The sequence below is a fragment of the Pararge aegeria genome, chromosome 27, assembly GCF_905163445.1.
Source record: "Pararge aegeria chromosome 27, ilParAegt1.1, whole genome shotgun sequence".
NCBI lineage: Eukaryota > Metazoa > Arthropoda > Insecta > Lepidoptera > Nymphalidae > Pararge > Pararge aegeria.
Genome location: NC_053206.1, coordinates 4,448,347 through 4,462,321, shown reverse-complemented (window position 1 = coordinate 4,462,321; position 13,975 = coordinate 4,448,347). Strand labels below are relative to the sequence as shown.

Sequence of the window (13,975 nt, the reverse complement as noted above, 5' to 3'; positions counted from 1 at the left end):
GTATGCACGTATGCCACTTACCGGTCGATGCAGGATTCTCCTATTTGGGGTACCCCGCTCCTGGCTCCATAGGTCTCATCGGCGGTTTCAAGTATATATGCTGGCAGCGATAGTCGAAGATAGTGGATGATAAGAAACTGAAGTCCCGAATTAACAAGGACGTGCGCAGCGCCGCGTTGTACGTTAGCGAGAATAGTCCGAAAGCGAATGACATTTGAATGTCGATAGGTAGGTGGCGCTAGCGCACGTTTGGAATCGTGACATTTACATTGTTCAGTGTTAGATAATAAGATAGAAGAAGAATAAATTAATATAAATAAAATAAAAATAAAGTATTTATGCTGCACTTTTGAAACGTTTGATATACGGAACATGCCGCCGACCTTAAAATAACCAGCTTATTTTGAAAGGAAAGAAACATTACACTAAACACTATCCTAATTTGAAAGAAAGTAAGAGATAAGAAATTGATTGTTAATCTATGGGCAAGGGACAGACCTTGACCACAGCTCGTTTGGTATAAGTGTTACCTATGCGGACAATGACGACGCGGGTAACCCCATCAGCGCCTGAGTGCAGTTGATGCACGCGTGCCAGACGCCACTGAAGCGGCGGTAGTGTGTTGTCTATCAACTCTACTACAGAACCCTCGCAGAGGGATGTGTTACTGTTATCGTGAAGCCATTTACCTCGAGGCTGCAAATGGTGCAGGTACTTGGACAGCTTGTTGGATAACTTGCCATCGAACAAGGCGAATTGGATTATCATCAGTAAAATCTTATTCTGGTAAGGCAGTTAATGGTTCCCCGATGAGGAAGTGTCCAGGTGTGAGTGGTAATGGATCTGCAGGATCATTACTTAATGTACAGAGCGGCCTTGAATTAAGAACCGCCTCTATTTGACATAGAAGTTTGTTGAATTCATCGTGTGATAAAGTAAGTTGACCTATAACACGATGGAGACGAGATTTCATACTTTTCACCGCTGCATCGAATATACCTCCGAAATGAGAAGCATATGGAGGGTTAAAATGCCAATTGAAAGATCAGTTTATTTACGCTTAATAACATTGTATTCTGCCGCCGACCCTGACAAGTCCAGCGGTATCAAGAAATGGTTTTAATTTTTGCAAACGACTAGAACACTTTTCATTATTTTTTAAGTGTAATATATCTTCTGAAAACTCATCATTTTGTACAAGAGAAATAAGTCGGTGAAGAGCAAATTTAGTTTCGTGGACTGTAATTTGATTAGATGAATAAGATTTCGTTTTACGACATTTACTCCACTCATGCTGTGGAAGTTTTAACCATGACGGGCCTGTGAACCTTTGTTCTTAATTCAACTGTGAAGGCAGAATGCCCCGAGATGCTACATCTGCAGGATCACAGTCTTCAGAGCGGACATGACGCCATTGAGAAGCTGGTATGCGACTTGTGATTTCTGTAACACGATTGGCTACGTACGTACCGTTAGTGGGAAGGAGATCGAAGCCATGCAAGAGTAATAGAAGAATCACTCCAGGCAAAAACATTTTCAAAAGGCGAAATTTTGTCGTAAGTTAGAAGTACCTTTTCAATAAGTTTTGAAACTAGTACTGCACCACATAATTCCAAACGTGGAAGAGAAATTCGTTTTAGAGAAGATACTTTAGTTTTAGCTATGACAAGAAAGGTATGAATATTATCTGATTGGTCAGTAACACGCAAATAAACACAACCAGCATATGCCTTTTCTGATGAATCGGAAAAGCCATAAATTTGGATTTCTCTGTACGACGGAAGAACGTGTCGAGGTAAAGAAATATTTTCAAAAAGAGAAAATTCTGAAAGAATATTAGCCCATAACTCGCAAATGGGTTTAGGAGGTTGTTCATCCCATCCTACTCCAGAAATCCAAAGTATTTGGATCAAATGTTTTACGAGCAATGTTATTGGGCTAAGAAATCCCAAAGGGTCATAAATTTTAGAAATTTCGGAAAGCATAATGCGCTTGGTGCATCTAAGAGAAGGCACGGTTACATGGTAAGAAAAAGTATCTGTTTTAGGATTCCATTGGAGATCTTAACTGAGTGAGACTAACTTATCATCATCAAGACCAGATAGAATAAGCATGATCATGATTATTATTTGATATCCATTTCCGTAGTTCAAATGTTCCTGCTTTACAAAGAGCAATAAGCTCACGCTGCAGTTTCAGAGCATCTTCCAATGTATCTGCTCCGGTAACAATATCATCTACGAAGACGTCATCAAGTAACACTTGCGATACAAGAGGAAACGAAGACGCTTCATCAAGTGCTAATTGGCGTAGTGTTCTCAATGCTAGAAAAGGTGCTGATGCGACACCGAATGTGACTGTGCATAAGCGATATTCTTGAATAGGATCATCAGTGGACTTTCGCCAAAGAATACGTTGGAAATCTCGATCTTCGTCACGAATTTTGACATAACGATACATCATTTTGATGTCTGCTGTGAATGCAATATTATGAAGGCGGTATTTCAATTGAACTTGGATAATATCTGGTTGGAGTTTCTGCCCAATTAACAGATTATCGTTCAAAGAACGACCGGAAGTAGATTTACAAGAGGCATCAAACACAATTCTGACTTTGGTTATAGCAGAAGATTTCTTCACTATCGCGAAATGCAGAATATAGTAAGACTTGGTACTTGTAGGATACTGAACAAGTTCCATGTGTCCTTTTTTTTTTTTTTTTTTTTTGTCGCTGGGAAATGCGTTTAGGCATCCCTCCTGGAGGCTGCGCAGCCAGAACTGTGCAGCCTCCATCAGGGTATGTGGGACTCGCTGGCCGATGATGTATCAGCCAGAATACCCACTAAAACCCAGCGGAGCCGCCCGCGCCCAAGTTGGAGCGTCAAAGGATCGCGGTCGCATACAACTTTGACGCCCCGGCGCACTCGCCGGAGGCACGCAATGGTGTCTACGGAGGTGGCATAAGGTGCGCATATCTGCGCCTCCTGCCACCATTTCTCCTTCTTCGGAGGGGAAGAGCATCAGCCGCCTGCTCTCTCTCCCTCTCCGAGGCCTCCTTCAAGCCCATTACGGCTTCGCAGAAGGAGGCGACAGTAGACCATCCCTCCTCGCTGCCGAGCATCAGATTGATAACACTCGGCAGCGAGAGGTCACCGTCCAGAAGTGACACCATTGCGTGTCTTTGCGGCGCCCATGACGCGCATAATGCCAAGGTGTGGAGCGCCGTGTCTTCAGGCGCGCCACACTCATGGCAGATCGGCGAGGCCTCCCTCCTCGCGATCCCGTGCAAGTATTTACCGAAGCAGCCGTGTCCGGTAAGCACCTGCACGAGGCGATATGTCAGCGCGCCATGGCGCCGCTTCAGCCACCGCTCTAGGTGGGGCCGGATGCCCTCCACCGTCCAGATGCCCGCCACCGGGGACTCGAGGTCTTCTCTCCATCTCTGGACCAGGACCTCCCTTCCGAGGGTACGGAGTCTCCCAATCTCCTCGAGTCCTGGTCTTTCCCCTCGAGTCCTCACACTTGACCGGTAGCGGTGCACCTGTGCAAGCACCTCAGCCTGCAGGTCCCACGGCGGGTCGCCAGCGAGGAGTGTGGATGCCGTCCAAGACACCGTACGGTAGCCCCGTATTGCACGCACCGCGATTACGCGTTGTGGTCGCCGCAGAAGCGTAATGTTCTGCGGAGACAGTGCGTGCACCCATATTGGAGCCCCGTACAGCGCCATACTCCTGACGATACCCGCATACAGGCGTCTGCAGGCCGAGTCCGGCCCCCCGATGTTGGGCAAAAGCCTTCCCAGAGCGGCTGCCGCTCCGACGAGTCTGGGCGCAAGCAGCTCGAAGTGCCCTTTAAAATTCCACCGTCCGTCCAGGGTGAGACCCAGATACTTCATCTGGGCCTTTATTTCCACCTGAACACCCTGGACGGTGATGTGGGCACCTCGAGGTGGACCTCTGCGTGGGCCATGGAAGAGGAGGGCCTCGGTCTTAGGGACCGAAACCCTCAGACCCAAGGCCTGGACCCTCCTTACCACGAGGGACGTGCTGACCGTGGCCAGGCGGGACGCCTCCGCGAAGGTGCTCCCGCGTGCCGTGACCAGGGTGTCATCCGCATAACATATCACCCTAGTCCCAGGCAGCATGGGGGCCCGCAGTAGCCAATCGAAGCCGATGTTCCACAGCACCGGCCCGAGAACCGATCCCTGCGGGACCCCGTTGAGCACCCTCCGCCGGTCTCGATGCCCGTCACTCCCCGTCCAGGATACCCACCTATCCTGGAGGTATGACTCCAACAGCCTCCTGAGATACGGAGGCACTTTTTGGTACCGAAGTGCCTCTAGAAGAGTCTCAAATGGGAGGCTGTTGAAGGCATTCGTGACGTCCAAGGAGACGGCGAGAATGACGTCCCCTCCGGCAACTGCCTCATCCGTCAGGGCCTTCAACGACTCTAGGGCGTCAATGGTCGAGCGACCCGCCCTAAAGCCGTACTGCCCCTCCGAGAGCCCTGGACCGACAGTTTCCAGATGCCCAACGAGTCGGTCTGCAAGGATCTTCTCAAAGACCTTCCCGACCTCGTTGAGCAAGACTATCGGTCTGTACGCCGACGGAGCGTCCAGCGGTCGCCCTGCTTTGCGGATGAGGCACAGCAGTCCCTCCTTCCAAGACTTGGGGAACTGTCCAGCCAGTAGACACTGGTTGAACAGCTCCCGGAGTCTTGCCTCAAAATACTCCCTGGTCATAAAAATGACCCGACCCGGGATACCGTCCGGTCCAGGTGCCGTCTTCTTGGACCGGAGGCGACCAAGGGCTACGTCCAACTCCTCCCCGGTGATCAGCGGAACAGAACTGCTATCAGCCAGAGGGGTGGAGCCCCTTCCAGCCTGGGATACCGGGGAGGACATCGTTGGAGGGACATGTCCCTGGGAGTCCGGGAAGAGTCCCTCGACGACGCTCCCTCCGCAAGAGCTCCGGCTGGAGGGTCTGGGTTACTGGGGGTCCCTGATTACGGAGCTTCTTTCTCGCCACGCGATAAGGGCGTCCCCAGGGGTCCCTACTCAGGCCCTCCAGCAGTCCCTCCCGGGCACGCTCCTTGGCACTACTTATGGCCAGCTGAAGAGCCCTCTTGGCCTGGCCGTAAACCTCCCGCAGTTGCTCCTCCAGAACTACGTCCAGTCCGTTCCGCCTACGACACCGGACATAGTCCCTGCGGGCTCGGTGACTGGCGATCTCGTCCGACCACCAGTACACCCGTTTACGGCGGCGCCATCCACGCGCCCTCGGCATTGCAGAGTCGCAGACCTCAGTGAGGTCCACGCGCATTTGCTCCGCCCGTTCCCCCACACTGGTGTCCCTCTCCTCTCTGTAGGAGGCCCACCGTCCAATAATGGAGGCCTCTTTGACCAGCTTCCGGTCCATTTGGGTGAGACACCAACGTGGAAGGCGATTTGGACCCTGGGGAGGTGCCATCGCGACCACCGGGGATGTGGAGACCTCAAATCGGACATAGTTGTGGTCCGATAGAGTCTCCACCCCGTCCTCTACCCTCCAGTTGGCGACTCTGTCGGCAACCGAGGGGGAGGCAAACGACAGGTCCACGATGGAACCACCCTGTGCGCGGACGCAGGTGTTGACTGTCCCCCTGTTGAGTAGGGAGAGCCCGAGGTGCACAGCCCACACCAGCACAGCCCTGCCTCTGCCGTCCGAGGTGGGACTCCCCCACGCCTGGCTCTTGGCATTGAAGTCTCCAAGAACCAGGGTACGCCCTCCGTTGTGCCGGCGGACGGCTTCGCTGACAGAGTCGAGGAAATCCTCAAATTCTGCCAGCGTGCGGTTAGGGGAAAAGTACAGGCCGACAATGGTGTACTGTCCCCATCCCGCAACCACAAACCCGGGACCCCTCTCGAGAGGTGAGAGGGGAGGGCCCGCGCCGCCCGCCGATACAACGACTACCGAGTCACACATGTCCCCAACCCAGCGTTCCTGGGTGGGGACATGATATGGCTCGCAAGCCACAACTATGTCGATAGACCACTCTGCGGCGGACTGCAGTAGGAGGTCCTGAGCCCCCGCAGAGTGGTTTAAGTTCGCCTGGAGTACACTGATATGCCGTCTATTCATTTGCCGGCATATCAGTGTCTTCGGTCTGCGCTGGGCCACTTCGGTCGCTCTGAGAGGGGACAACTCGGGCTTTCCCTTGAGGGGGGTGGCAGCTCTTCCCGCCCATGATGTGCCCTGACGGCTGAGATGCATCCGCGCAGACGGCACAGCGCAGGGGCCTCTCGCATCCTACGTGCCTGTGGCCCTCCTCTCCACACCGGTAGCACATCTTGCTCCGGTCGGTTTTGGAGGGGCACAAAGACGTCGTGTGTCCCATACCCATGCACCTGAAGCAGCGGAGAGGGCGGTGCTGCAGCGGAGAGGGCGGTGCTCCAGCGCCTGGACTCCTGCTGAGCTCCAGCCCACCAGCAGGCGTCCGGCGTCGCAGACCTTTTTGGCCGCGTTCACTGGGCAGTAGACAGTGGACCAGCCAGTTCCCAAGGAGCCCGTCTGCACCTGAGTTGCCTTAACCGTGGTGAGCGAGCAGCCCCCTGCCCGAGCCACCGCCTCCGCAACCTTAACGGCCGTGGCAGAATCGTCCAACCCGGTAACACGGAGTGTCACCGTTTTCGTAGGGCGGACGACCTCCGCCACTCCCTCCAATGCTATTCGGAGACGTTCCGCGAGCACCTCAGCCTGGTCCTGAGTTTGTTCTTTAGGCAACTCCAGTAGCCTGCCCCCGGTGGCAGAGCGGCGAATCCGCATCCCCGCGCCAATGCCAAGCTCCTCCAGATTTACCCTTCTCTCCGCCTGCTCCAAGACCTGAGCGTAGGTCACGCCTTTCCTGGCCGCCTCTGGAGCCAGGGTAATTACTACGGCTGCAGTCTTGGGCGGGGCCAGGTTGGGCTTTGGCTTGGGCTTAGCGGCCGCCGCGGAAGGGTTCTTCGGTGTTGCCGTCGGGAGATTGCTGGTGGGAGTCTTTTTGGCCCTGTTTTTTCGGGTCACCACCTCCGACCAGGTTTCTTCCTGCGGCGCTGCTCGGCTGGGGCCCGCCGTCGCCGGGGGTGCCCCAGGCGACGCTGAGGCCGGGCTCGCTCCGAGGCCGCCCGAGAGGCCCCGACCTGCCTGTGGAGCTCCAGCCGTACGGGGAGGAGCCGGGCCCCTTATGTCTGAGGACAACGGTGGGCGGACGACCCTTTCAGGAAGAAGGCGCTCCTCAATCCCTGCAAAACGGGCGTCCAACATCCTCCCAACTGCGGCCACTATGGAGGCTTTTAACTCCTCCAGGACATCCGCCTGCAAGGCCGAAGCAGGTGGCGCACCCGTTGCCGCTTTCTTCGCCGAAGCTCCCTCAGCTGCCATCTTCGAGGCCTCCCTCGCTGCCTCCTTGGCCATCGCGGTCTTCATTTCAGTGAAGTCCCGCCGATACGCCTTCTGCTCCGCCCTGATTATCTCCAATTCAGAGCGGAGGCGGTTGTTATCCGCCTGCAGACGGCGGGTTTCCTCGGCCTCGTTCCGCGTGGTGAGGGCTTCCACTATGGCCTGGAGTTCCGAGGCCGCCTCCTTGAACTTCTTCACGTACGTCCCTTTTAGATGGCTGGACTTGGTAGCCAACTGTATGATGGACGCCGTGCTCCTTCCCGCCCAAGCCCGCAGCTCCTGTGTGCCGAGCTTGGTGGGGTCCTCTCGGCAAGACTCCTCACTCGCCATCCCCTCCTCTGGGTCAAAGACCGTAGTATGGGCCGCCCGCCCCACCACGCGGTCCCGGAGGAACCGACTCAATCCGCTCTCCCTCGTCTCCTCCTCTGCCGCCCTAAGCTCAGCCGTCGCGCTCCCTAACCCATAGTTCCCCCTAGGAATCGGGGTCGTACTCCTTGAGACAGATGAGTTGCGAGAGCTTGGCGAGGCCGAATCCTCACGGCGCGAGTACCTCGCCACAATAGGGGTACGGGCAGAAGACCGCCCTGCGACGCGGGCGCGTTTCAGGACCAGGGGCACCATCCATTCCGGATGAGCCCAAGTCATCCGTCATCTCCAATGGTCCACCCGTCTGGAAAGCCAGGCGGGCCAACGATCAGGGACCGCACAGTAAAGTGCCAGCCGACAACCTCTGTTAACACTTAAAAATAGGTAACAATAACAAATGAAAAACAACGCAAAGAAAGGAAAAAACAACGAGAAACGAAAAACCAACAATTAGCAAGTGGCCCTTAAAAGGGCCCTTAGACGATCCCCCCCAAGGGGTGGAACCCAGCACGGCACCGGCAACGAACCAGAGCCGTTTGGATGCACGACCGTTTAAAAACAAGCAATAACAACCATAAATAACAATAACACCAACAACAACAACAATAACAACAACGAAAATAACAACAACCACTACTACTACTACTAGCCCTGAGAAGGGCTTTTGGAAAAAACAACGAAAACAACAACAAATCACCAAATCAAACCTCCAAGTTCCATGTGTCCTAGGTCAAGGTACTCTTGGAGACATTGAACATATTCTGATTGTAAAGCAGGATTACCTGAGAGTTTCGACTCATGTCTGTGAAGACGTGAAAGAGCGATTCCACGGGAATCACCAAGTGGAGAAGTATTCTCTTTGAATGGAAGGGCCACGGTGTATTTGCCGTTTGAATCTCTGGAATGAGTTTTAATGAAAATGGATTCACAAAGAACTTCCTCTTTAGTAAGAGGCTTAGTTTCAGGTGCTGATTCAAGCTCCCAAAACCTTTGAATTTGCATATCAAGTTGATAAGTGTTAACATTTACACAAATTTTCGAAGGCAACGAACGAGGATTTTACCGTTGAGAAAATATCCAAAAATACTATCTATGGCCACAGGCGTGCCTGATGGTCCTTTAATAATATTATGAAGAAGGATTCGGTCGGTGTAGTCCGACCCTAATAAATAATTCAACAGGTCGAGAAGAACGTAAATCTGGATCTGCTAGAGGCAGATTTTGTAAATGAGAAATATTTTCGAATGAACTAGGAATCGTAGGGACATAACTAGTTATTCTTGGTAGAACAAGCGCTTCGATAAAAAGTTTAGGTTCCGATTTATTGTACGGAGTTATCTCGCACATAACATAACCACGGGGTTGATTATCTTTATCACCTATGCCCGTAACAGTTGCACTTGGAGAAGTACGGAATCGTTGAAGACCAAGTCGCTGAACACAAGACTCTGTAATAAGGGTCCCCTGAGATCCTTGGTCAACTAAAGCGCGTATGATGTTAGAATGAAAGCTTGAATTTATTGGTTTCAGTGGCGCAGTAGTAAGAAGAACAGTTGAAAAATTTAAATTATTTTCCATATATTGAGGCACTTCAGCAACTAAATTATGCGTTGGTTTTTCACTAGGTTCATGAAATGAAGTATGGTGGCGCTGTGAGCAAATGCGGCAGCTGTAACGCGAGACGCAAGATGCAGTGTCATGGCCCTTGAATAAACAATTTTCACAAACCTTATTTTGTTTAATACGCTACGAGTAACAGAAGTAGGCTGGCGCGAGGTACCGTACATGGTTTCTTGACGTGCACTGTACTTTGCAGCGGACATCCCCTCTAAGGCTGCTAACTCCTTCCCAAGTCCAAAAACTCACTAACAAGCGGAATCTCACTTGAAGATTATAAAGATAATTCGAAACGTCTGCGAATACTAGGAGTTATTTTACGAAGTAAAATATTTAAAAGTGGAAAACTCCACTGTTGAACTGGTAAATCTAGCCATTTTAAAGCAGTTAAATTCTCGTGGCATATTTTGATCATGTCTCTTAGACTATGTTCTAAATTTTTATCGTTAACTGGACTGGCATCGAATATTCTATCGAAGTGTTTCGTTGCAATAATCCTCTTATTGTCGTAACAATTTATTAACATTTGTAAGGCATTTTGATAATTCTTTTTTTTTTTTTTGTATTTGACAATACACACATCGCCATCTAGCCCCAAAGTAAGAGTAGCTTGTGTTATGGGTACTGAGAAAGCTGATGAATATTTTTTTATAAATATATTACACATAAATACTTATAATATACAGATAAACACCCAGACACTGAAAAACATTCATGTTCATCACACAAACACTTTCCAGTTGTGGGAATCGAACCCACGGCCTTGGACTCAGAAAGCAGGGTCGCTGCCCACTGCGCCACTCGGCCGTCCGGTTTCGAATTCGAATCGGTTACGGGCAAAAGATTTTATAAGTTTTAACGGTTCATCACGTAATGACAACAACAAATAACGAAAACGTTGCACATCGGATAATTCTTCATAATCGTGAACTAAAGACTTGAACAAGTCGTAGAATGCATTCCATTCAGTAACATTGCCGCTAAAAGTAGGCAGTGAAAAAGTAGGTAGGTTCGTTGGATGACGATGAAATAAAGGAGGTACATGAACCGAACTATTTTTTCTGATATTAATTTTTAAATTGTCTAATGCAATTTGAACAACATAATATAAGTTATCAAATATATCGCGAATGGCTAATTGGTCTTCATGGTTAATAAATGTTTCTCTATTTTACTTTGAACTGCTTCATTGTTAATGCAATCAGCCATGCGTTGAATACTATTAAGAGAAAGATCTCTTTCGAAGATTAATTGAATTAACTCCATATTAAATAACTAGCTGTTGCCCGCGAGTTCGTCTGCGTTAGATTTTGTTTTTAAAGTATTCAGTATCGCTAAGCCTTAAATGAGTCTAGTAGTATATATATATAACATGTGACTGTCAATTAATTATAGACAAATAATTTGCAATAAAATAAAATTGCGACTATAATTAAAGATCTAAGCTATCCTATCTCTTAAGTTGGACCAGACTGCTCATGGTGTGCCAATTTAATTTCAAATCGGTTAAGTAGTTTAGCCCATCGCGGACAAACATCGTGACAGGAGATTTATATATATTAAGATATATGTAACTCGCTAATACAGCTATAATTCTATTTATTATATCAGTATTGTATATTTAGCACGAAGGTGCTTAAATGTTATAAATATTTGTACGAAAACAAAAATATAATTTTATGATAGGTATGAAAAGTATGAAATCGGCATGTAGTGCTTGGGTATGATAGTAGTATTGTGAATGTGAAAAAAAGGTAAATTATGTGTACAGTACAAAGATACTGCTTGCTTTGTTCGAAGAAACAAAAACAAAACGTAAGTAATGGTGTAGTATGGAAATGTAATGAAATTTATTGTCCTGTTCGAAAAAACAAAGACAAAGTAGGGTCATTTCGCCTGTTTGCGTCCACTTAGTGGAGTTGTTAGGTTTGAACGTGAAAAAAAAAATGTCCACGCAGTAGTTTTTAATCAAATATGGTTGTAATGTAGTCCCTATATAGTCTTGTCAAGTTTAATGCACAGTTTTGGACAACGCATCTGATGTTTTATTCTACACAGGTACAAATAGCTGAAACAGGCGACTTTCCCATTTTGCGTCCACAAAATCCAGATTGCGTCCGCCTGTGGACCAATTGGCGTCCACATGTTTAGAAATAATTAGGAAGGGAAATAGGAAATAAAAAGGGAAGCTTGTGATTTTAATCAAAACATTTATTTAATACCTAATTGCTGATATCATAAAAGTTCACATAAATTGCACTTCAGGATATTTTTTTTTCTCCTCCAACTAACTCCATTAATAGATTCACTATTATTTCGAATATCATGTCGATGGTTTTATACGATTCTATTTTACCATTTCGGTACAAAGCCTTTAAAATTGGCCAAGTGCGAATCGGACTCGCGCGTTCCGTGTTTTATTTTAGCAATAGAAATACATCATCCATGAAAATTTCAACTGTCTTACTATCACGATTAATCAGCTACAGCCTGGTGACAGACGAACAGCGAAGTCTTAGTACTGGGTTCCTGTTTTTACCCTTTGGGTAAGGAACCCTAAAAATGGAACAAAATTCAAATATTGGCAAATACATAAAATAATTTTCGTATAATAATTGTATATTTTTAGGTTAGGTAGGTTATAAAGAGTATATTTAAATAAAATTATATAAATTTTACTCTATTATTTTCGTGTGATAAAAAGATGGACGCAAAATGTTATAGGGTTTCTTATGTAGGAAAACTGTGCGTCTGATTTTTGACATTCATTATCTTTTTTTATATTTCTAATAATATGGACGCAAATCGGCCATCATATTATGCATGTTAATGTTGTTAAAATTGATAGGAAGTTTATATTGTTTTTCCCATGTTATCGTATTTAATTAAACATCTTACTGAGAAATAGAAATAGTAATCTGCGTCCACAGCGGACGCAAAGTGGTTTTTTTATAAATTTTATGTACCAGTTCGCGTCCACCTTATATAAAACTGTCAGTAGAAAAATATAAGCACAAACATCGGTATTCCTATAGTGTGGTTCACAATTAAGGTCTAGGGATAACAAAGTATTCTAAATTTCACATAAACACCTTAAATACTTACCGTGAAAAGTACAGCTGCTCACTATTTTTTTTACAACAGATTCGCGCGTCAGCACTTGTTGGTTGCACACGCAAGATTAGTTTATTTTTCATTAAATTTGGGTTGCACGCACAGATCTTTTGTTTGTGTGTGAGTACCTGTCATAGGTCCGAACATCAATAGAAGCGCTCTTGTTTAGATTGGTGTGTCGGTATTGTTATTTTTCACTGTTGTAAAACAGTGTACCGTCGTTTGGACGCGAATTGGGCGTCGGACGCGAAAAGGCGAAAAGACCCTATGGAATACGGGTTATAGCACGAAAATGCTACTTGTCTTGTTCGAAAAAACAAAGACAATCCGTAAATGTGTAAAAATTGATTGTTATTTGAATTATGTTTGCTAGGTCTATGTGAATGTACCTTTATAATGGCCGTGGCGGAAGGAACGCGTTGCGTTCAACCTGTTAAAAAAATAATGAAAATTGCAAAATACGTAATAATATGTTGAAATATCAATTGGATTAGTTAGATTATGATAAAATAACACGCATAAGTATTATCGAAAAATAATACGTAGTTTTTGAGAAATAACGATGTAATGCGGTCGGTATGTGGGTAGTTTTGTTACTTGTGAACAAAGGAATATTACAAAATAAAATAAATAGTGCCAGCACAAATACTTAAAAGCCTTGGTAATAAAAGATTCGGCTCGTAGGAAAAGTATGTATGGAATATTTGTAAAGTTCTAAGTTCTAACACTGAAAGTATAAGTAACGTAAGTACGTATGCCACTTACCGGTCGATGCAGGATTCTCCTATTTGGGGTACCCCGCTCCTGGCTCCATAGGTCTCATCGGCGGTTTCGAGTATATATGCTGGCAGCGAAAGTCGAAGATAGTGGATGATAAGGAAGTGTTGAAGTCCCGAATTAACAAGGACGTGCGCGCTGCGCCGCGTTGTACGTTAGCGAGAAAGTCCGAAAGCGAATGACATTTGAAAGTTGATAGGTAGGTGGCGCTAGCGAACGTTTCGAATCGTGACATTTACATTCCTTTTCAGTGTTAGATAATAAGATAGAAAATAATAAATTAATATAAATAAAATAAAAATAAAGTATTTATGCTGCACTTTGGAAACGTTTGATATACGGAACACTGACAAATATTATAATATGTAATATATATGTAAATGGATAATATATATAAATACTTATAGAATACATAGAAACACCCAAAAACTGAAAAACATGTATGTTAATCACCAACATTTTCCAGTTGTGAGAATCGAACCCACGGCCTTTGTATTAAAAACCAGGGTCACTGCCCACTGCGCTAGTCGGCCGTCATGATCTAACGTTTTAACTATATACTAGGGAAATAAATACATGTCAACCAACGGGCATTGAGGTTACGAGTTAAAATTTAGATTTTTTTCACGCAGACTCTAGAAGCCAAAGAAGATATAAATATTAAAATGCGGATAGTTAGAATG

At 46.8% G+C, this 13,975-nt stretch overlaps 1 protein-coding gene across 1 annotated transcript in view; it reads right to left on the bottom strand.

Annotated features, from left to right (window-relative positions):
* Nucleotides 1-13,447, bottom strand: part of LOC120635821 — a 53,164-nt gene extending 39,717 nt beyond the window's left edge. Inside the window, exons 1-2 of the mRNA XM_039906986.1 lie at nt 13,281-13,447; nt 12,905-12,945 (exon numbers count right to left, since the gene is read on the bottom strand). The gene's annotated coding sequence lies outside the window, so the exon portion shown is untranslated. The remainder of the gene's footprint in view (nt 1-12,904; nt 12,946-13,280) is intronic.
* Between the last annotated feature and the right edge of the window lie 528 nt (nt 13,448-13,975).